We start from the raw sequence: 22,397 nt of genomic DNA on the forward strand, positions 1-22,397 counted from the left end.
ACGTTCTGAGGAAACTTGACAATATCCTGACACATTGAATATCCAAGTGGGACGGATAAATATCTCAATAGAACATTCAGAAGGACACCTTCACCTTTACACTGGATATAAATATCTCAATTGAACATTCAGAAGGACAACCTTCACCTTTACACTGGATATAAATATCTCAATAGAACATTCAGAAGGACACCTCCATCTTTACACTGGATATAAATATCTCAATAGAACATTCAGAAGGACACCTCCATCTTTACACTGGATATAAATATCTCAATAGAACATTCAGAAGGACAACCTTCACCTTTACACTGGATATAAATATCTCAATAGAACATTCAGAAGGACACCTTCACCTTTACACTGGTAGGACAGAAGCAGACAGTTGGCGTCACTCAGCGCCTGCAGCTCACAGAACCTCTCCTTCAGCCTGCAGCTCACAGAACCTCTCCTTCAGCCTGCAGCTCACAGAACCTCTCCTTCAGCCTGCAGCTCACAGAACCTCTCCTTCAGCCTGCAGCTCACAGAACCTCTCCTTCAGCCTGCAGCTCACAGAACCTCTCCTTCAGCCTGCAGCTCACATAACCTCTCCTGCAGCTCACAGAACCTCTCCTTCAGCCTGCAGCTCACAGAACCTCTCCTGCAGCTCACAGAACCTCTCCTTCAGCCGACCCAAACTGAAGTCTTCTCTGAACAGCGTGTCCCTGTTTATACAGAGAGGAGACCTTTCATCTATTAACCCATTTTGGGGCGGGAACTAAGTACCCTTTTGGTGTTTTAAACATTGTGTTATAATTTAGCTATTGAAAAATAGCAGACCACAAGCTCGTAGCGCGCCACTCGGTGGCGCGCTACGAGCTTGTAGGTCTGCTATTTTTGAAAAATCGTGAATGAAAATGTGGCACAAATCTTTGAATATACAGTATATTCTTTCAGAGTGAACGTTTTTAACTCAAATCTTTGCTACTGGGGGGGGTCCCTGGAACAACATATTGTAATTTGGATCAATGGGATGTCAATGGAGGGTAGATTGCAACTCTAGATTCATCGCATTATGCAGCTAAATGACTCTTAATCATAAATTAATTTCACTATTCCACTATATTTCAAAAGGCCCAATACATTCAGAGATTAATTTAAAAAAAATCACACCCTACTGTACTGTACTGTCTCTCCTCCCTGGCCTCTGTCTGTGTGTTAGGCTGCACAACAATGACACTGTGGTGACAATATGCTATTTCCGTGTGCACACACACACACACACACACACACACACACACACACACACACACACACACACACACACACACACACACACACACACAGATCTGGTTTAATTCTACTATCTCAAGAGTTAAAGATCTAATAAGGGTCCATTTGGTTAAGGGGACCACCTGGAAGGACCAATGGTGCACTAGCTTAGCTAATCAACTGCTTATCATTAAAGGAATTGATGGAATTGCTTCTATAACTTAGAAGCATTGATAAAGCAGCAACTAGTTAGTTGGAAGCATTGTTGTTTTGTGTGATGTGATATGAAGCTTTTATTTGCTGGAGTATTTCCAATTTTACATACATTTTGTGTTGGTTGGTCCTTCCAGGTGGTCCCCATAACCAAATGGACCCTTATTTAAACCAAATGGACACGTCAGAGTAACATTATTGTTAAATATCTGCATTAGGGCTTAATAAATAATTGTCATTTTGAACAACGTTTGCCTGTTATCTCTCCTAATGGTACCAACATCAATACAGCCTGTTATCTCTCCTAATGGTACCAACATCAATACAGCCTGTTATCTCTCCTAAATGGTACCAACACCAATACAGCCTGTTATCTCTCCTAATGGTACCAACATCAATACAGCCTGTTATCTCTCCTAATGGTACCAACATCAATACAGCCTGTTATCTCTCCTAATGGTACCAACACCAATACAGCCTGTTATCTCTCTTAATGGTACCAACATCAATACAGCCTGTTATATCTCCTAATGGTACCAACATCAATACAGCCTGTTATCTCTCCTAATGGTACCAACATCAATACAGCCTGTTATCTCTCCTAATGGTACCAACATCAATACAGCCATTTATCTCTCCTAATGGTACCAACATCAATACAGCCTGTTATCTCTCCTAATGGTACCAACATCAATACAGCCTGTTATCTCTCCTAATGGTACCAACATCAATACAGCCTGTTATCTCTCCTAATGGTACCAACATCAATACAACCTGTTATCTCTCCTAATGGTACCAACATCAATACAGCCTGTTATCTCTCCTAATGGTACCAACATCAATATAGCCCCTTTCGGGACCCTACGTAAAACTTTTTTGATATTTTGTTTAGTTTTACGTTGGGTCCCTGCTCGCTAGTGTATTTTCGTATGGAAATTCCTAAATGCGGATGTGGAGATTCTCTCTAAAATAGGACCCGCGGCATGTGACGCCATTATTTTCCTTGAGTTATTCTGAATTCGGTAACTTTAAGTAGCTATACATCCCGGTGCGAATATCTCCTGTGGCGCGGAAGCCGTTAAGTATTTTTAATCTTTGTTTGACCGATTTGGTCGCTTTATTTCTTCTTGTTTGTTTACCGTTTATTGTACCGCCTCCCGGTGTGCGGTTGGCTTGTGAGGCTACGTCCCTGCCTCTGATCTGCTGTGTCATAGCTATAGCGCCACTAGCTAGCCAGATAGGCGGTACAATGAGGTGTCAATAAACAAGAAGAATCCAAGCTTCCAAATCGGGCAAACATATATTAAAAATACTTAACGGCTTCCGCGCCACAGGAGATATTCGCAAAGGTATGTATGTGTACTTATACTTTACATATTCAGAAAGCCTCATACTGAAGAATATCGTCAAACAGCGCGGGGAGGCGTTTTAACTTGTAAACATTAGCCAGTAAATGTTTTAATCAGGTGGCATGGACGACATGGAACAGGACCCAATGCACTGGGTCGAACAAATGTCAGAAACTTCAGTAGCATTTGGGTTCTGCTTGGAGGGCTAACATCAATACAGCCTGTTATCTCTCCTAATGGTACCAACATTAATACAGCCTGTTATCTCTCCTAATGGTACCAACATCAATACAGCCTGTTATCTCTCCTAATGGTACCAACATCAATACAGCCTGTTATCTCTCCTAATGGTACCAACATCAATACAACCTGTTATCTCTCCTAATGGTACCAACATCAATACAGCCTGTTATCTCTCCTAATGGTACCAACATCAATACAGCCTGTTATCTCTCCTAATGGTACCAACATCAATACAGCCTGTTATCTCTCCTAATGGTACCAACATCAATACAGCATGGAATTGTGGACAAAATCTTAAGTGTATTTGTTACCGTCTCTAAATGTTCTGATGAATGATGTAAACAAGTGTAATGCTTTATTTGTCGTTCCACTCCACAGTAACAGTCTTTGTATCGAGTTGTGCTTTCATGTGAAATATTATGTATAGCCATTCTGCAAACTGTTGATAAATACTTCAATCAATCTTATCCAAGGAAAACTAAATATTCTAATAGTTCTTGGGTCTGATAAGAGACTATAATTCTCCGTGGCTCAAATGGAGAATAAATATAGGCTGATGAACCTTGATGTGAAAAGGGTTGAGAACCAACTGAGCTAAAATAAGCGAACACCTGCAAACACTGACTCACCTGAGGTCGATAGGCTGCAGAGTGAAGACTTCTGTTTCCACAGCTTCTCATTGTAGAAGCTTTTGTTTATGTTTTTGTTTTCCACCAGCCTGGTGAAAAACACTGACGACTCTACTCGATGTCCATGTCAATTAAATGTTACATTACGAGTTATTTATGAAAACAAACGGCCGGGCCTGTTGTAACAAACACTACAGCAGCCTGTTGAGTGTTTGTTGGCGTGTTGCCAAAAGCTGGCGTTGGGCGTCCTGATGATTTAACTACATGCACATGCGTCTGGATCCTAGCCTGGTAAAACACCTCCCCCTGCTGGACAACATTGGGGGTACCCAGGCTATATGGATCTCCTATGATCTCCCACACACACACACACACACACACACACACACACACACACACACACACACACACACACACACACACACACACACACACACACACACACACACACACACACACACACACACACACACACACACACACACACACACACACACACACACACACACACACACACACACACACACACACACACTCTCTTTATTTATTTATTCATTCATTTCATGACAGTAAGATTGACTGACGTAACAGTATCTGGCTGCATTGAAGTGTATGATTCAACTTTGCATGGTTTATATTAAATTGTTTTGAAATATTATTATATCATTTAAAAATTTATTAAAGTAACTTGGTGGCAAAATCGCAATATTTCTTCTTCCTGTGAAGCACTTTACAATTTAGAATTTAGGCATTTAGACGCTCTTAATGAATCGATTAATCGAGCGATTTACAGTAAGCAAGAACAAAAAACATGGTACATCATATACATAAAGAGTCATCATGAATTATACATCATTATACATCATATTAACCCATTCTGACCTGAGATCAGATTCATACGAGGTTTCCGCTGGACACACACACACACTGGTCTGATGAACCCATTCTGACCTGAGATCAGATTCATACGAGGTTTCCACTGGACACACACTGGTCTGATGAACCCATTCTGACCTGAGATCAGATTCTAAAAATCTCAGTCGTTCTTCTGAATTGTGCTATATATAAAAATCACACACGTGTGAATTGAGCGTTGCAACTCCCCTCTCCCCCCCTCCTCCTCTCTCTCTCTCTCTCTCTCTCTCTCTCTCATTAGCAGGCAACAGTGCAGCACTGTCTCTCTCTCCGTTTCTGGCACAACAGCTCCCCTACTGGTATAGTCATACAACTGGTGCTCATTAACGTCACATAGGTGAACACGGACATTGCTGTTCCCTGGAGTGGTTGCACCACTCAAAAATAAAGCTCGATTGATTTGACTTCTATTGGCACAATGAAGCCCTTGTGCTCTTGAAGTCCTCATCTGCGCTCATGGACTAAGAACCAAAAATAACTGTACCGGAACCAACCGGTGGAAAGGGGGGTCCCAGAGTTATATTGTCAAAGTGTCCTTGAGCAAGACCTCTGAAACTCTAGCTGCTCCCGATGAGCAGGTTGGTGCCTTGCATGGACACCTCGAAAACCCTCCGCCATCGGTGTACAGTTACAGTATGAATATGTGTGTGTGAATGGGTGAATGTGTTATGCACAATCTCTGTAAAGCGCTTTGGATAAAAAAGCGTTACATAAATGCACCATTTAGGCAAACCTATGAGCTAAAAAAAAAGCTGGATTGTTCATGATGTACAGACACTAGATCAGACATTTTGTATTTTGGAGATGAAAAGCAAAGCTTTTAACCGTGTCATTACTTGCACTTCCACTCACGTCATTTACATGCTGCGCTGTCCTTGTGGTCTAGCCTATGTGGGCAAAACCACTAGGAAACTGAAGATAAGGATAAGCGAGCACAAAAGCTCTATTAGAAGAAATGATAGAGACTACCCAGTGGCGGTACATTTCAACGATCACAAGCATGACATTTCTTCTTTACGTTTCTGCGGCATTGAACAAGTTGATCCGCCACACAGAGGTGGCGATCATGATTTGCTGTTAAAAAGACGCGAAGCATTCTGGATCTTCACACTCCAAACATTGGCACCTAGAGGCCTTAATGATGGACTTTTATTAAATGTCATGCTGTGATCTTTGTTTTTATCCTTCAGTTTGCTCCATATAGTTTTTAACTTATTGTATTGTTGATGATTTGATTTTGTACCTGGTTTTAACCTCTTGTAAACTGTTCCCTTTTCTCTTTCACAGGGAAAGTTTTTCATGAAGTTTCAACCTGCAATATGTTTCTTGATCATGATTTTTGTATACTTTATGTAGTGGCTAATCAACACCAACAATAAAACTTTAAAAGCCACTAAATGCACCGGGCAGCGAATCTTACGCAGTTGCAGTAATAAGACCAATGTCCAGTCAGGGGCAGCCACATTTGATGTTGTTTTTATTTTCTTTTCCAGACAGACATAGTGTAGGATACAAGAATGTCAAAGTGTCTCACTAGCTGCTGCTGGTAAAAAACTGTGTGCCTTCCCAGTGCTCTCTGTCTCCCTGAGTGCTCTCTTAATTAAATAGGCTCAGCTGTGCACTGCCCATCACCTTCAAAACAAAAGCTTTAGTGAATATAGCTCCCACATTCCGGCCCCTAATTGTGATAATCACAATTACAATGTGTAAACATATAAGGGAGCTATTCTTTCCATCCATGTACGCGTCTCCTTCTCTGTAGCCACTGAAAGATAAACAGATGGAGGGAAGACAGGATAGAAAGAGAAAGTAGATAGAATTGTTTTTTTTAATATATTAGTCTGTGGCCTCCACCAGCAGGCAGATCTTCGTCACAGGTCTCTCCAATACGCTGGTTTTGGTTTGGACAATCACAGAGCGGACCAATCCTTTGGAGTCGGACTTGGTGCTCAAAACTAGACCCATCTTCCAGGATCCTCTTGGAGCTGAGGTGTCGGCAATAATGACAATGTCTCCTGGGGAGAAGTTTCTTCGTGGAGCTGCCCATTTCTGTCTTTCCTGCATCACAAGTAAGTATTCAGATGTCCATCTTTTCCAAAACAGCTCTGCGATATACTGTACTTGCTTCCATTTCCTTCTGATGTACAGGTCGCTCTTTTCAAAGAGTCCTGGGGGAAAGATGGGTTTTCCTTTCAGCAAGAGAATGTGGTTTGGGGTGAGGGCCTCGAGGTCATTAGGGTCATCAGACACTTTTGTGAGGGGTCTGTCGTTTAGTATCGCCTCTACTTCGCAAAACAGTGTCTGCAGGCCTTCATCATCCAAAACCTGTTGTCCAAGAACAGATGTCAGTATGCTCCTTACTGAACGAATCAGACGCTCCCAAACACCACCTTGGTGTGAGGCTGTTGGCGTATTAAAGCTCCAATTAATTCCATCCTGAATCAAGACATCCTGGATCTTTGCATTATTCAGAGCAGCAAGGCTTTTCTTCAACTCCTTGTTTGCCCCAATAAAATTAGTGCCGTTATCAGACCTTAAATTTGACACAGGGCCTCTTCTGCATATGAATCTCCTCAAGGCATTAATGCAAGAGTCTGTATCAAGGGAATGTGCCACCTCCAGGTGTATTGCACGGCTGGTCAGACAAGTGAAGATCACTCCATACCTTTTTAGAAGGCTTCTTCCTCTTTTCACTTCTATGGGGCCAAAATAATCAACTCCCACATTAGTAAAGGGAGCCTTGTCTGGCACCACTCTCTCTTCAGGCGGGTCTGCCATCTTCTGTTCCCCAAGTTTTCCTCTGTGCCGTCTACACACCATGCACTCTGTAATTGTCCTCCTTGCAGCTGAATTGGCCTTAATTATCCAGTACCTCTGTCGAAGTCTGTACAGCATGTGATTCCTCCCAGCGTGTCCTAGTTGTTGATGGATATGTCGTAAAATGAGCTGGGAAACATGCATGTCTTTGGAGAGAATAACGGGGTGCTTGGTTTCTGATGGTAGTGCAGACCTATGCAAACGACCTCCGACTCTGAGAATGTCGTCATCCAGTATGGGGTCTAGCTTGTACAGTGGACTGCCTTTGGAGACAATATTTGAGACATGTTTAAGAGAGGCAATTTCGCTCTTGAATTTGTGCTTCTGAACAAAATGAATGATCGCCTTCTCTGCTTTCTCAAAGTCATCTGGAATCAAATATTTTCCACTAAGTGTGGCTTTGAAGCTCTTAAGTTTCTGTTCCACATCCTTGTCACTTTCAGCAACTTTAAGCTCCTTTCTCTTTTGACTTAGAAGCAACAGCATGTTTTTCAGTTTAAGGAACCAGGCAACAGACACTTTAAGTTTCTTCCATGATGAGAAGTAGTTGATGAGATGGTGTGTTGGGTTTTCGGAGTCCTTAATAATGGCATTCACCGTTGCTTCTCTTTTAACCTCCGGGTCATCAATGGGAAGTCCACTTCAGTCCACTTTCAGTTTAGGCCACTCCTTCTCTGGCAAATAGAGGAAATCTGGGCCTTTAATCCATTTTCCACGTATGAGAAATTCTTCTGCTCTCAATCCCCGTGATGCTTCATCAGCAGGATTAACCTTGGAGCCCACATACCTCCACTGGTCGACATCTGTGGCTTATCTGATTCCAGTGACTCTGTTGGCAACAAATGTATGAAAACGTCTGGTTTCATTGGCAATGTATTTGATGACAGTCATACTATCGGTCCAAAACACAGACTTCTCCAGTTGCCACTGTAATTCCTTTTGAAGCATTCCATCCATTCTGACAGCGAGGACTGCTCCTGTAAGCTCCAACCGAGGAATGGTGATGTGCTTCAGAGGTGCAACTCTGGCCTTTCCAGCAAGGAATGAAACATGCACCGTATCACCATCTTCCAGTCTCAGGTACGACACTGTACCATAACCAGCTTCACTGGCATCAGAAAAAGTATGAATTTGTGCCTTGACAGGTGTTTTAAAGCTCCGTGTTTTGATACAGCGTTCCACCTTGAATGCACTCATCCTTTGTAGGTCACTCAGCCAATCAGACCACTGTTTGGAGAAGGAGGGGGAAATTTGTTCATCCCACTTCAAGTTTTGCCGACAAAGCTCCTGCAACAGTAACTTGGCTGGCATAGTAAAAGGGGCCAGAAAGCCTATAGGGTCATACAGAGAGCTGACCACCGACAGGATACCTCTCCTGGTCTGTGGGCGTGGCTGCAATGAAGTCCTGAAGCTGAACTGGTCAGTCTCGATGCACCATTGTAGTCCAAGTGCTCTTTCCATAGGCAGATGGTCCGTATCCAAATCCAGCTCTTTCATCTCTGCTGCTCTGATGTCACCTGGTATTGACGCCAAAACAGAACGGCTGGTTGTCACCCATTTTTGGAGGTTGAATCCTCCCCGACTGCAGAGCCCAGTCAAATCCTTTGCGAGCCTAATGGCATCTCCCTCCGAGGCTGTCGACTTCAGGCAGTCATCTACGTAAAAGTTGTGATTGATTGTTTGAATCACTTCAGGAGGGAAGTGAGCTGCATTGTCCTCCGCAGTTCTCCTCAATGCGTAATTGGCGCAGCTGGGGGATGAAACAGCCCCAAACAAGTGTACCCTCATTCGACACTCGACTGGTTCTTGGTTGGTGTTACCCTGAGGCCACCAAAGAAAGCGAAGAAAATTAACATGTTTATCAGGTACCCTCACTTGATGAAACATGGCCTGGATGTCAGCCATGACTGCGACAGGCTCCTTTCTGAAGCGAATGAGGACCCCCATAAGAGTGTTTGTGAGATCGGGGCCCTGTAAGAGCTGACAGTTCAGAGATGTTCCTTTGTATGAGGCACCACAGTCATATACAACCCTCAGCTTTCCTTTGGTGGGGTGATGTACTCCGTGGTGGGGAATGTACCACACTTTTCCCTCCTTTTGTTCCAGCTGTTCAATGGGTACAACTTCAGCATAGCCTTGGACGAGCATATCCTTGATAAATGAGGTGTATTCTTCCTTAAACTTGGCATTCTTTTCAAACTTCCTCTTCAAGCCTTGTAGCCGCTGCTCTGCAACACAGCGGTTGTTTGGCAGGACCGGATCCTCTTCTCTGAAAGGTAAGTCAATGTTATAATGTCCATTTTTCAATTCTGCTGTATTTTTCATTATGTCCATGAATTTAATGTCCTCTCTTGACATTTCCATTTGACCCTCTGATGTTTTTTCATTAAAATCATGGTTGTATTGTTTAACGAGCATCTCTTCCAGATGTTCCACGGATATATGGTTTGTTGTGACAACAGAGCAGCCAGTCTTAGCTCTGTCATTGCTTCCACTCCTCAATGGTCCATTTATGGCCCAGCCGATTCTTGTTCTGACTGCGTATGGTCCTTCATCTTGGCTGTTAATCAGCTCCCATGGTTCCATCACTTTTGCAGCATCAGTTCCAATGAGCATATCCACATCTGCATCCAAGTCATGCAGCTTTATGTTTCTCAAGTAGTGCCATTTTACCACATCATCTTGTCGTGGAATATTCACCCGTGATACTGGCATAGCATTTTGGGTTAAGACATTTGGCAGTTCAATAAAATCATCCATATCCATGCCGGACACTTCCAAATGAGACAATATACTGGTATTCACAATTTTCTTTTGCCCCATTGTTCTTAATAGAATACTGGCTGGTTTGCCACTTAGCCCCAGTCTCTTTGCCAGGTTATGAGTACAAAAGGTACCAGAGCTCCCCAGATCCAAAAATGCATATGTCTGCACAAATCTGTCACTCATTTTGCTTTTCACTTTAACTGCAATAATGGAAAACACAGCATTGTCCTCCTCTCCGGCCCCTATATGGCCACATGTCTGAGGCTCACAGGAGGTTACACTCCCAGTTTCCTGAGCTTCCTTATGCTCAATGTGAAGAACTGACGGATGCCTTTTCTGACACACACCGCAAAACAATCTACTCGTACAAAATTTACTTGTGTGTCCCACTTTTAGGCATCCAAAACAAATCCCATGCTCTTTTATGAAATCTATTTTGTCTTTTTGTGTCTTGGACTCAAACTGTGAGCATTCGTCAAGTGAGTGACTGGTTTGTTGGCAGAATAAACAGCATTTTGTGAGACTTTTGTTTCCCTCTTTCACTGCAGTGACACTGGTGGCAAAGGTGCCCTGATTCCTCTGCCTTGGTTGACTGACAGTGGGGGGTGACCTGTTGTAGCTGGTATTTTTTGGATCCTGAATATTTCCAAACAGTGGGTCGGAGACAATTCTAACTTCCTTTTCAACAAAGTTCACAAGGTCAATAAAAAGTGCTCTGCAACCACGTTGCTCCTGTAAATCACATGCAACACTCCTCCACTTCTCCCTCATCTTATAAGGAAGCTTCATAACAATATTTCTGAGGTTTGATGGCATGTCCAACTCACTCATGTGCGTGATTCGTTGTGTTAAATTAGAGCATTCCCTCAAGAAAAGAGACAAGGATTGCAGTGCTTTTACATCTTCTGCTTTAACCATAGGCCAATCATGAATTTTGTCCATATAAGCAGAGGCAATTTTGTATTCATTTCCAAAATGTTCAGAAAGCAAGGATTTGGCCCTTTGGTAGCTTTGAACAGAGGGTAAGTGCTGACAACTTTTCACCAGGTCTCTTGGTTGCCCCCTGGTGTACTGTTCTAAAAAGTGCAAAAGATCACTTTCATTGTCAGTTTTAACCTCAACACAATTTTCAAAAGATCTGATGAAGGAATGATACTGAAGGGGATCACCATCAAAAATGGGTATGTTTCTCACTGGTAGGGAAGATGCTACATTTTGCTGTACCAACATGTTAGTAATTTCAGTTTGGCGTTGCATAATGTTCACAATGTCATTTTGGGTGCAATTATTAGATGTCATGTTCGAGGTGGATGCCTGTCCTGTTTGTGGAGTATTGTGAACCATTTGTGTTATTGGTGCTCGAGTGTTATTGGTTGATGGTCTGAAGTCTGACTGCAATGTTGCCCCTTGTGTGGTTTCCATAAAACTGATGGTCTGTGATGTTGTCTTTGGCCTTACAGTGACAGCCTGGGCCTCAGGGTGAGATACACTTTGCATGTCATTTTTGTCATTTCCCTGTGGGACAAATTGATTAGCTTGAGGGTTGAGTTGGCTTGTTATCCGATTCTGAGCCTTGTTTCTTTCCAGGTAAGAGTTCATTCCATCTGATCTTCTGGAGCTGCATTTTGAGCTGGTTTCCAACACGCTGATTTTGGCATTAGTTGCAGCTAGCTCACTCTCCAGAGCCAACTGTTCCTTTTCCTTTCTTATTTTCTCAGTTTCCTTCCTTAATTCCTCCTCCTTTGCTTCCAACTCATGTTTCCTCTTTAATGCATTAATGCGCTCTACAAGTGCTGCTTTGTCAGCCTCCGCCTTTAGCCTGGCGGATGCAGTAGAGGAGGTCTTAGATACATTAGAGTGTGTGTTTTCCCTTGTACATGAAATGTTGGAGGCACTGTCCTCTGGATTGATATCGTCAATAATAGTACTTTGTTTATCTTGAGTCTCACGATCATTATTTATTTCAACACCAGCTTCATTTATTTCAGACACATTTTCAACATCATTTTCATTTGATACCACATGAGGGTGCCCTGCAGCAGACAACCAACCCTTGACATCCTCAGTGAAATGACAAAACTTTGTCATTGTTGTATTGAAATGTGTATTTTGCCTTTTAACCTCCTCCTCAGGCAAATCCAGATTCATGAATGACTCTAGCCCTCCAAGCAGAACCCAAATGCTACTGAAGTTTCTGACATTTGTTCGACCCAGTGCATTGGGTCCTGTTCCATGTCGTCCATGCCACCTGATTAAAACATTTACTGGCTAATGTTTACAAGTTAAAACGCCTCCCCGCGCTGTTTGACGATATTCTTCAGTATGAGGCTTTCTGAATATGTAAAGTATAAGTACACATACATACCTTTGCGAATATCTCCTGTGGCGCGGAAGCCGTTAAGTATTTTTAATATATGTTTGCCCGATTTGGAAGCTTGGATTCTTCTTGTTTATTGACACCTCATTGTACCGCCTATCTGGCTAGCTAGTGGCGCTATAGCTATGACACAGCAGATCAGAGGCAGGGACGTAGCCTCACAAGCCAACCGCACACCGGGAGGCGGTACAATAAACGGTAAACAAACAAGAAGAAATAAAGCGACCAAATCGGTCAAACAAAGATTAAAAATACTTAACGGCTTCCGCGCCACAGGAGATATTCGCACCGGGATGTATAGCTACTTAAAGTTACCGAATTCAGAATAACTCAAGGAAAATAATGGCGTCACATGCCGCGGGTCCTATTTTAGAGAGAATCTCCACATCCGCATTTAGGAATTTCCATACGAAAATACACTAGCGAGCAGGGACCCAACGTAAAACTAAACAAAATATCAAAAAAGTTTTACGTAGGGTCCCGAAAGGGGCTAGAATGACTCATGCATGTCCATAGCCTCCTCATAACACTTGACGAATTGACACAACTGAGTTTGCACAGAATTCACATTGGCAGTAGATGTCATCAAGACACGGATTTGTTCAAGGTGCTGTTTGGCATGTTTGTTTTTTGCAGACCTCTTCTCTTGACATGTTTGTACGTAAAATGACAACCCTTTTTCAGTAAACTTAATAGCCCGTTTTGCAGAGCGCTCCGGCTGAGAAACATTCTCCACACATGAAACATTTGCATCACCCACAGGAGGCACCGTCTCGTTTGTATCAGCTTGATCCATATTGTCTGATTTAGCTCTCACAGGCAATGTCTCTCACTCCACAAGTCCAAACTCCCAATACTCATTTGCATGTAGTGAATTAATAATTCTGTCACTGCAAATAAGTTTGCTTTTTTCCAATAAAGCTGACAGATTTTTCTTCAAGTTCACATACCAATGCTGTTGTAGAGTAGTTTTGTGGGGCGTCCATAAAGCCAGGGGTTTCTTGTGTCCAGGGTTGATCGAAGGCAGTTCAAAGCTTCAAAGTGACAAGTGCATTGTGCGGGTGTGGCTCCATTGATCGATCTGTTTGAAAGTGCAAGTGCATCCACTCCAACTCCAAACATCCAAAAGGTGCAAAAAACTCCAATCCAACAATAAAAGTTTCCGCTTCAATAAGGATAGTTTTTTACTTTATGTAGTGGCTAATCAACACCAACAATAAAACTTTAAAAGCCACTAAATGCACCGGGCAGCGAATCTTACGCAGTTGCAGTAATAAGACCAATGTCCAGTCAGGGGCAGCCACATTTGATGTTGTTTTTATTTTCTTTTCCAGACAGACATAGTGTAGGATACAAGAATGTCAAAGTGTCTCACTAGCTGCTGCTGGTAAAAAACTGTGTGCCTTCCCAGTGCTCTCTGTCTCCCTGAGTGCTCTCTTAATTAAATAGGCTCAGCTGTGCACTGCCCATCACCTTCAAAACAAAAGCTTTAGTGAATATAGCTCCCACACTTTATTTAATAATATTACCATTTGTATACTGTCATGATTAATATGGATTATTATGATTTTTTCTTATTACTTTGCACGGGTGTATTGAGTTGTTTATATGACGTTTTTGTTCTCATTTAACCACATGAGTACCTGTCACCTTAAGTTGAGTGATGTCATGTCATTTCGTTTGTTCTGATAGGCTTACCCTTAGGCCAGACAGCCTACAAAAAGGATGCTTTCTCATTTGTGTTCATAAAGATAGCCTGATGAAGGCCGCATAGGCCCAAACGTTGTGTTCATAGAGATAGCCTGATGAAGGCCGCATAGGCCCAAACGTTGTGTTCATAGATAGCCTGATGAAGGCCGCATAGGCCCAAACGTTGTGTTCATAGAGATAGCCTGATGAAGGCTGCATAGGCCCAAACGTTGTGTTCATAGAGATAGCCTGATGAAGGCCGCATAGGCCCAAACGTTGTGTTCATAGAGATAGCCTGATGAAGGCTGCATAGGCCCAAACGTTGCTGTTTCCCTGTAAATAAAAGTTGGACACTGCATTTGAAGACAGTGTGCGGTTGTTTTCCTTCTTCGTATTTTGGAGATAACATAATAAAAGTGTGAGTGTCCAGGAATTATGAAATAGCATAATATTACATTAGTTGCCCTAATAAGCCAAGTCATTTTACAGCATGATCATTCGCAGCGCTTCTTGAGAATGCCTCCCTCATCATAGATGAGTTGTGACTAGAATAATAATGAAAATACTTGGCCTAATTAGTGCTATGATTGTTATATAAAGCATTAGGAGTAGCCTCTCCTTACCGTTTATGAACCCTTATAGCATCACTATTCTGAGCATGCCATGTCAAAAAGCAGGGAGCCGACATCTGGGGTAGCCCAATTTATGGAAGCATATGTGGTTTAACCCGTTCTGACCTGAGATCAGATTCATACGGGGTTTCCACTGGACACACACTGGTCTGATGAACCCATTCTGACCTGAGATCAGATTAAAAAAATGTCAGTCGTTCTTCGATTTTTCAAAAATAGCAGACCTGACCTACAAGCTCATAGCGCGCCACTCGGTGGCGCGCTATGAGCTTGTAGATCTGCTATTTTTGTTCAGAATAAAACAAAAAACAAAACAAAAATAAAAAATATAATGTGGGTGAATGTAATGCACAATCTAATGTAAAGCATAACCCATGACAACGTCCTGTTCTACACACACACAACACTTTGTTTTACTCAAGGATCTTAATCTTTATTTATTTTTAACAAGGTAACAAACATATATACTATTTAATACGGTAACAAACATTATGTGTTGTATGAATGGAAGTGTTGAACTCTGCTGTCAGATGACAAGTCAACATTGGACTTTACATCATTAATGGACCAATATTTCACTTCAACTTCTAAAAAAACACCAATAACAACAGTCAACATTAATGCAGTTACATATAGTATACCTGCCCTGATCTAGGCAGTAGAACTCAGGACCGAGGATCAGGTGGTGAACATGTGGGGGGAATGGTTCAGGACCGAGGATCAGGTGGTGAACATGTGGGGGGAATGGTTCAGGACCGAGGATCAGGTGGTGAACATGTGGGGGGAATGGTTCAGGACCGAGGATCAGATGGTGAACATGTGGGGGGAATGGTTCAGGACCGAGGATCAGGTGGTGAACATGTGGGGGGGAATGGTTCAGGACAGAGGATCAGATGGTGAACATGTGGGGGGGAATGGTTCAGGACCGAGGATCAGGTGGTGAACATGTGGGGGGAATGGTTCAGGACCGAGGATCAGGTGGTGAACATGTGGGGGAATGGTTCAGGACCGAGGATCAGGTGGTGAACATGTGGGGGGAATGGTTCAGGACCGAGGATCAGGTGGTGAACATGTGGGGGGGAATGGTTCAGGACCGAGGATCAGGTGGTGAACATGTGGGGGGAATGGTTCAGGACCGAGGATCAGGTGGTGAACATGTGGGGGGAATGGTTCAGGACCGAGGATCAGGTGGTAAACATGTGGGGGGGAATGGTTCAGGACCGAGGATCAGGTGGTGAACATGTGGGGGGAATGGTTCAGGACCGAGGATCAGGTGGTGAACATGTGGGGGGAATGGTTCAGGACCGAGGATCAGGTGGTGAACATGTGGGGGAATGGTTCAGGACCGAGGATCAGGTGGTGAACATGTGGGGGGGAATGGTTCAGGACCGAGGATCAGGTGGTGAACATGAGGGGGGAATGGTTCAGGACCGAGGATCAGGTGGTGAACATGTGGGGGGAATGGTTCAGGACCGAGGATCAGGTGGTGAACATGTGGGGGGAATGGTTCAGGACCGAGGATCAGGTGGTGAACATGTGGGGGGAATGGTTCAGGACCGAGGATCAGGTGGTGAACATGTGGGGGGGAATGGTTCAGGACCGAGGATCAGGTGGTGAACATGTGGGGGGGAATGGTTCAGGACCGAGGATCAGGTGGTGAACATGTGGGGGGAATGGTTCAGGACCGAGGATCAGGTGGTGAACATGTGGGGGGAATGGTTCAGGACCGAGGATCAGGTGGTGAACATGTGGGGGGGAATGGTTCAGGACCGAGGATCAGGTGGTAAACATGTGGGGGGAATGGTTCAGGACCGAGGATCAGGTGGTAAACATGTGGGGGGGAATGGTTCAGGACCGAGGATCAGATGGTGAACATGTGGGGGGAATGGTTCAGGACCGAGGATCAGGTGGTGAACATGTGGGGGGGGAATGGTTCAGGACCGAGGATCAGATGGTGAACATGTGGGGGGAATGGTTCAGGACCGAGGATCAGATGGTGAACATGTGGGGGGAATGGTTCAGGACCGAGGATCAGATGGTGAACATGTGGGGGGAATGGTTCAGGACCGAGGATCAGGTGGTGAACATGTGGGGGGGAATGGTTCAGGACCGAGGATCAGATGGTGAACATGTGGGGGGAATGGTTCAGGACCGAGGATCAGGTGGTGAACATGTGGGGGGAATGGTTGATAGAAATCCTTGCTCAATGTTCTTGAGTGAATTGAAGGAAATTGACATTTTGGACATAGTCAAAAACAGTCAAAACAAAACATCTACCGACTATAATGATATCGACATGTCACTGGTCAAACAGGTCATTGGGGGGGATTTCTAGGCCATTTACAGACATAATGTAGGCCTAATGTATCATTCCAAACAGGTTCATTTCCAGATCAATAAATGAAAATAGCATTAACCCATTCTGACCTGAGATCAGATTCACACGAGGTTTCCGCCGGACACACACTGGTCTGATGAACCCATTCTGACCTGAGATCAGATTCTAAAAATGTCAGTCGCTCTTTGATTTTTCAAAAATAGCAGACCTACAAGCTCGTATCGCGCCACTCGGTGGCGCGATATGAGCTTGTAGATCTGCTATTTTTAAATAGCTAAAGCATAACATGATGCCGACACCAAAATGGGTGCCCGGTCAGAATGGGTTAAAGGTCATTCCACTGTATAAAAATGGGAGCAAACACCACTTCACAAACTGTACAGACCTGTCTCATTACTGCCACAATTCTCAAAGATATTGGAGAAACGTTTTAACAGCAGACTTCATAGGTTCATTCTTTGACAGATTTAATATACTCTCAGAGAGTCAATATGGTTTCATAAAGAACAGATCAACATCTCAGGCATTGATGGAATCCATAGAAAGAATCACAGACGCATTGATAATCGGCAGTACGCAATAGGAATATTCATTTACCTCAAAAAAAGCTTTTGACACTATCCATCACAACACAACACCTTAGTAAATAAACTGGAGAAAACTGGTATCAGAGGCATTGCAATAAACTGGATTAAAAGTTACTTGGACAGACGGCAACAGTTTGTGAAGCTGGGAACCTATTGCTCAAGTTGTCTGGAGATTACCTGTGGTGTCCCCCAGGGGTCAGTACTGGGGCCCAAACTATTTATTCTTTATATCAATGATATTTACAGAATATCAAAGCTGCCGCCCGTCACTAATACTTTCTGCAGACGACACTAATGTATTTTGCTCTGGTGATAATCTGGATAAACTGCAGGTTGACATCAATGAAGAATTAAGTAAATTAAAGTTATGGTTTGATTATAATACATTATCTTTAAATGTGAGCAAGACAGAGTTTATACCATTTGGTAATCACAGGACTAACACACAGGTACATATACATATTGATGGGATTGCTATTGACCGGGTCCGTGGAAATACATTTCTGGGCGTGACAATAGATGACAGGCTTAGCTGGAAACCACACATTACTAACGTCAAGTACAAAGTGGCTGGAAGTACAGCAGTCATAAATAAGGCAAAGCAGGTTCTCCATTCTCACACTCTCTACTGTTCAATTCAATTAGTATTGATTCACACTCTCTACTGTTCAATTAAATTAGTATTGATTCACACTCTCTACTGTTCAATTCAATTAGTATTGATTCACACTCTCTACTGTTCAATTAAATTAGTATTGATTCACACTCTCTACTGTTCAATTCAATTAGTATTGATTCACACTCTCTACTGTTCAATTCAATTAGTATTGATTCACACTCTCTACTGTTCAATTCAATTAGTATTGCCATATTTTCATTATATGGAAATAACTATAAGAATTCAGTTCAGTCACTATAGTCATTCTACAGAAGAGAGCATTAAGAACCATTCATAAGGTCAGCTATCTGGAACATACTAATTCTCTATTTTTACAGTCAAGACTGCTCAAATTCACGGACTCAGTAGCTTATCAAACAGCAGTAATAATGTACAAGGCTGGGAACCATAATTTACCAGCAAATATTCAGAATTTGTTTCAGGATAGGGAGGGGGGTTATAATTTGAGGGATTGTTGGGATTATTTTAAAACGTTAAACAGAAATACCACAATGAAAAGTGTTTGTGTTTGGATTAGGGGTGTAACACTGTGGAACAGTTTGAGGGATGAGCAAAAACAATGTTCTAGCATAAATCTGTTTAAAGTCAAATGTGATTTTCACAAAATACAGGGAGAAGGAAAATGGATAATGCAGTTGCTTGCATGTGTTTAAAATGGATATTTTTGATATGGATGATGTGTATATAAAATGTTTTTTCCTATATAAAAGAGATACATGTTGATAATGAGTAGTTAGTAATGAGTTGAAGCACATAAGTCAGCGAGTAATTATTTAATTACAGAGGGGTGGGAGTAATTATTTAATTACAGAGGGGGGGGGAGTAATTATTTAATTACAGAGGGGGGGGAGTAATTATTTAATTACAGAGGGGGGGGGGGAGTAATTATTTAATTACAGGGGGGGGGGAGTAATTATTTAATTACAGAGGGGGGGGGGAGTAATTATTTAATTACAGGGGGGGGGGGGGGGGGAGAGTATATACATTTTACTTCTTCTCACTCCTTTTCGGATATGCTTAGTTTCTTTTTTTGTAATTTTCTTTGTTTAGTTTTCTTATATTTTAATCTATTTTTTTTAATTGTTTTTCCTTGTAATTAGGAAATGCAAAGAACTGTTTCTGTATTATTTATTTTATTGGCATATTCGAATTAAACATGACAAAAAATCTAACTAACACATGATAGTTTGGAACCAAATGGACCATTATGGGTCTGTAACTCTGAGAGTGTACAAATCAAACCAATTTGGTTTCATTTTGTACACTCTCAGAGTTAAAATACCTTTGATTTTATGATATGAATTGGCTGTCCCAGAGATAGAAATGCCATTAAATGGGGGTCCGTAGACTAATGCATGTCAAACTGGGGGTCCTTGAAATTGTGCAGGTTGAGAATCACTGCTATAGCCGTAATAATATTCTATTATGGGGGTCCCTGTCATATATTTAATAATATCATATATATTATATTACGGGGGTCCCTGTCATATATAAAATATATTACGGGGGTATATATATATATATATATTCTAATTGGGGTCAATTTGGGGGTCCTTGACATGAAAGGTTTTGGGAACCACTGGCCTATAGTATAGCTTATTACATGGCTTGGTTGAATGCTTGATTCTGATTGGTCAATGGCTGAATTCAGCAGGTCTGTTTGTGAGTATATATACAGGTTTAATGTTTGTTTTTAGTTCAGTGTTTGTTTTAAAAACACCATTAGTACTAACGCCACTAACCCTAACCCTTGACAACGAAGGGAAAATGTACGTCATCTTGTCCCTAAACACAGACATTAAATGCCATTAACAATAAAGAGAATGTAATGTTTGTTTTACATCACCTATATAATCAACATGAGTTTTGATTACTTTCATATATTAGCGCCCCTCACTTCACACGGGTGTGATTAAGTTCTTACGGAGCGTAAGAAATAAGTTCTTACGTAACCGTAACACAGACCGATGCCTAATCAAAGCCTCGGAGCACCAGCTGCGCCCGCTTGATTTACTGCCGTTTCCAACATGACAGCCACGACGTAAACACACACGCAATGTTCATTTACAGCTAAACGATGTTTATGTTTATTATAATTAAACATGACAGCCACGACGTAAACACACACGCAATGTTCATTTACAGCTAAACAATGTTTATGTTTATTATAATTAAACATGACAGCCACGACGTAAACACACACGCAATGTTAATTTACAGCTAAACAATGTCTATGTTTATTATAATTAAACATGTTTTTGAAAACATTTGAGCGAGAAGCTGGAGTTTAAAGTGTACCAACGCATGGTATGATAGTTACACATGGAAGTAATCTGGAAGTATAACATCTTTCATTAACCCATTTTGTTGTTTTAAGCATTATGTCATACTTTAGCTATTGAAAAATAGCAGATCTATACAAGCTCATAGCGCGGCACCGCTATGAGCTTGTAGATCTGCTATTTTTGAAACATCGTGAAAATGTTTGAATATATATTATTACAGAGTGAACATTTTAACTCAAATCTTTGCTTCTGAGGGGTCCCTGGAACAACATATGTTCAGATGGGGGTCGGTGGACAATTACATATTATTTTGGGGTCCTTGACATGAAATATTGAGCACACAGAAACATAAGGTTTTTCAGGATTTTGAAGATTTTTTTAAAATTTCGACGTCAGGCCGAAATGGGTTAGGAAAAAGAAAAATCACACCCGTGTGAAGTGAGGGGCGCTCTTATCATTCATCATACATCACTTTCCGTGTCCAACCAATCAAATCATCCGGAATGTCATTCCGGCCAATCGCAATGTTGTGTCCTCACCGTTTCCGTCTTCAATCTTTCTGCCCTCACTTTTAGCTTCAATGTTTGCGTTCTGGTCACACTCACCCTGAAAAGCTGCTCATAGGAGGGTCACACTCACCCTGAAAAGCTGCTCAGAGGAGGGTCACACTCACCCTGAGAAGCTGTTCATAGGAGGGTCACACTCACCCTGAAAAACCGCTGATAGGAGGGTCACACTCACCCTGAAAAGCTGTTCAGAGGAGGGTCACACTCACCCTGAAAAGCTGCTCATAGGAGGGTCACACTCACCCTGAACAGCTGTTCAGAGGAGGGTCACACTCACCCTGAAAAGCTGCTCATAGGAGGGTCACACTCACCCTGAAAAGCTGCTCAGAGGAGGGTCACACACACCCTGAAAAGCTGCTCATAGGAGGGTCACACGCACCCTGAAAAGCTGCTCATAGGAGGGTCACACACACCCTGAAAAGCTGTTCATAGGAGGGTCACACTCACCCTGAAAAGCTGTTCATAGGAGGGTCACACTCACCCTGAAAAGCTGCTCATAGGAGGGTCACACTCACCCTGAAAAGCTGCTGATAGGAGGGACTAGCGCCCCTCAAAGAAGGGTCATAGGACATGATAGGAGGGTCAAAGAAGGCGTTCAACAGCATGAAATGTAAATATGTTTTTAATCAACACATCTCAAATAGAACAACAAATATATAGTTATATAAGATAACAGCATTGTGACAACAGTGTTGTTTTGGGCAGCACATTTCTGTTTTAGTTTTAGTCAGTCTTTGGAATAAAACATTTGGCGGGCCTTGATGCGGTCGTAATGACTGTTTTTACACCAAATAGCCGATCTACAAGCTCACGCTGCGACACACTGGACAACACTGGACAGCTTCTCAAAGTCTTTGTCTCTCAGGGCACGACTCAGGTGGAGAGAAGTGGATTGGGTGGATGTTTATTGGAGGTGCCGTGCCCCGTCGCGGTCCATTTGGTTCCATTTGAACCATCTGGACCCAATGCACATCACACTGTGTGTGTGTGTGTGTGTGTGTGTGTGTGTGTGTGTGTGTGTGTGTGTGTGTGTGTGTGTGTGTGTGTGTGTGTGCATGTTT

General features: G+C 42.5%; 1 protein-coding gene and 2 long non-coding RNA genes across 3 annotated transcripts in view; 2 read left to right on the forward strand and 1 right to left on the reverse strand.

Annotated features, from left to right (window-relative positions):
• The window catches only part of LOC310866472 (NACHT, LRR and PYD domains-containing protein 3-like), a 362,173-nt gene that overhangs the window by 68,083 nt on the left and 271,693 nt on the right, over window positions 1–22,397 (reverse strand). The window lies entirely within an intron of this gene.
• The window catches only part of LOC310866473, a 311,387-nt gene that overhangs the window by 58,329 nt on the left and 230,661 nt on the right, over window positions 1–22,397 (forward strand). The gene's annotated exons all lie outside the window — the stretch shown is intronic.
• Window positions 22,014–22,397, forward strand: part of LOC310866474 — a 117,314-nt gene continuing 116,930 nt past the window's right edge. The window contains exon 1 of the long non-coding RNA XR_014569921.1: window positions 22,014–22,331. This is a non-coding gene — a long non-coding RNA (uncharacterized lncRNA). The remainder of the gene's footprint in view (window positions 22,332–22,397) is intronic.

The sequence above is a fragment of the Protomyctophum parallelum genome (genome assembly GCF_964188405.1).
Source record: "Protomyctophum parallelum genome assembly, chromosome: 11".
Taxonomy (NCBI): Eukaryota; Metazoa; Chordata; class Actinopteri; order Myctophiformes; family Myctophidae; genus Protomyctophum; species Protomyctophum parallelum.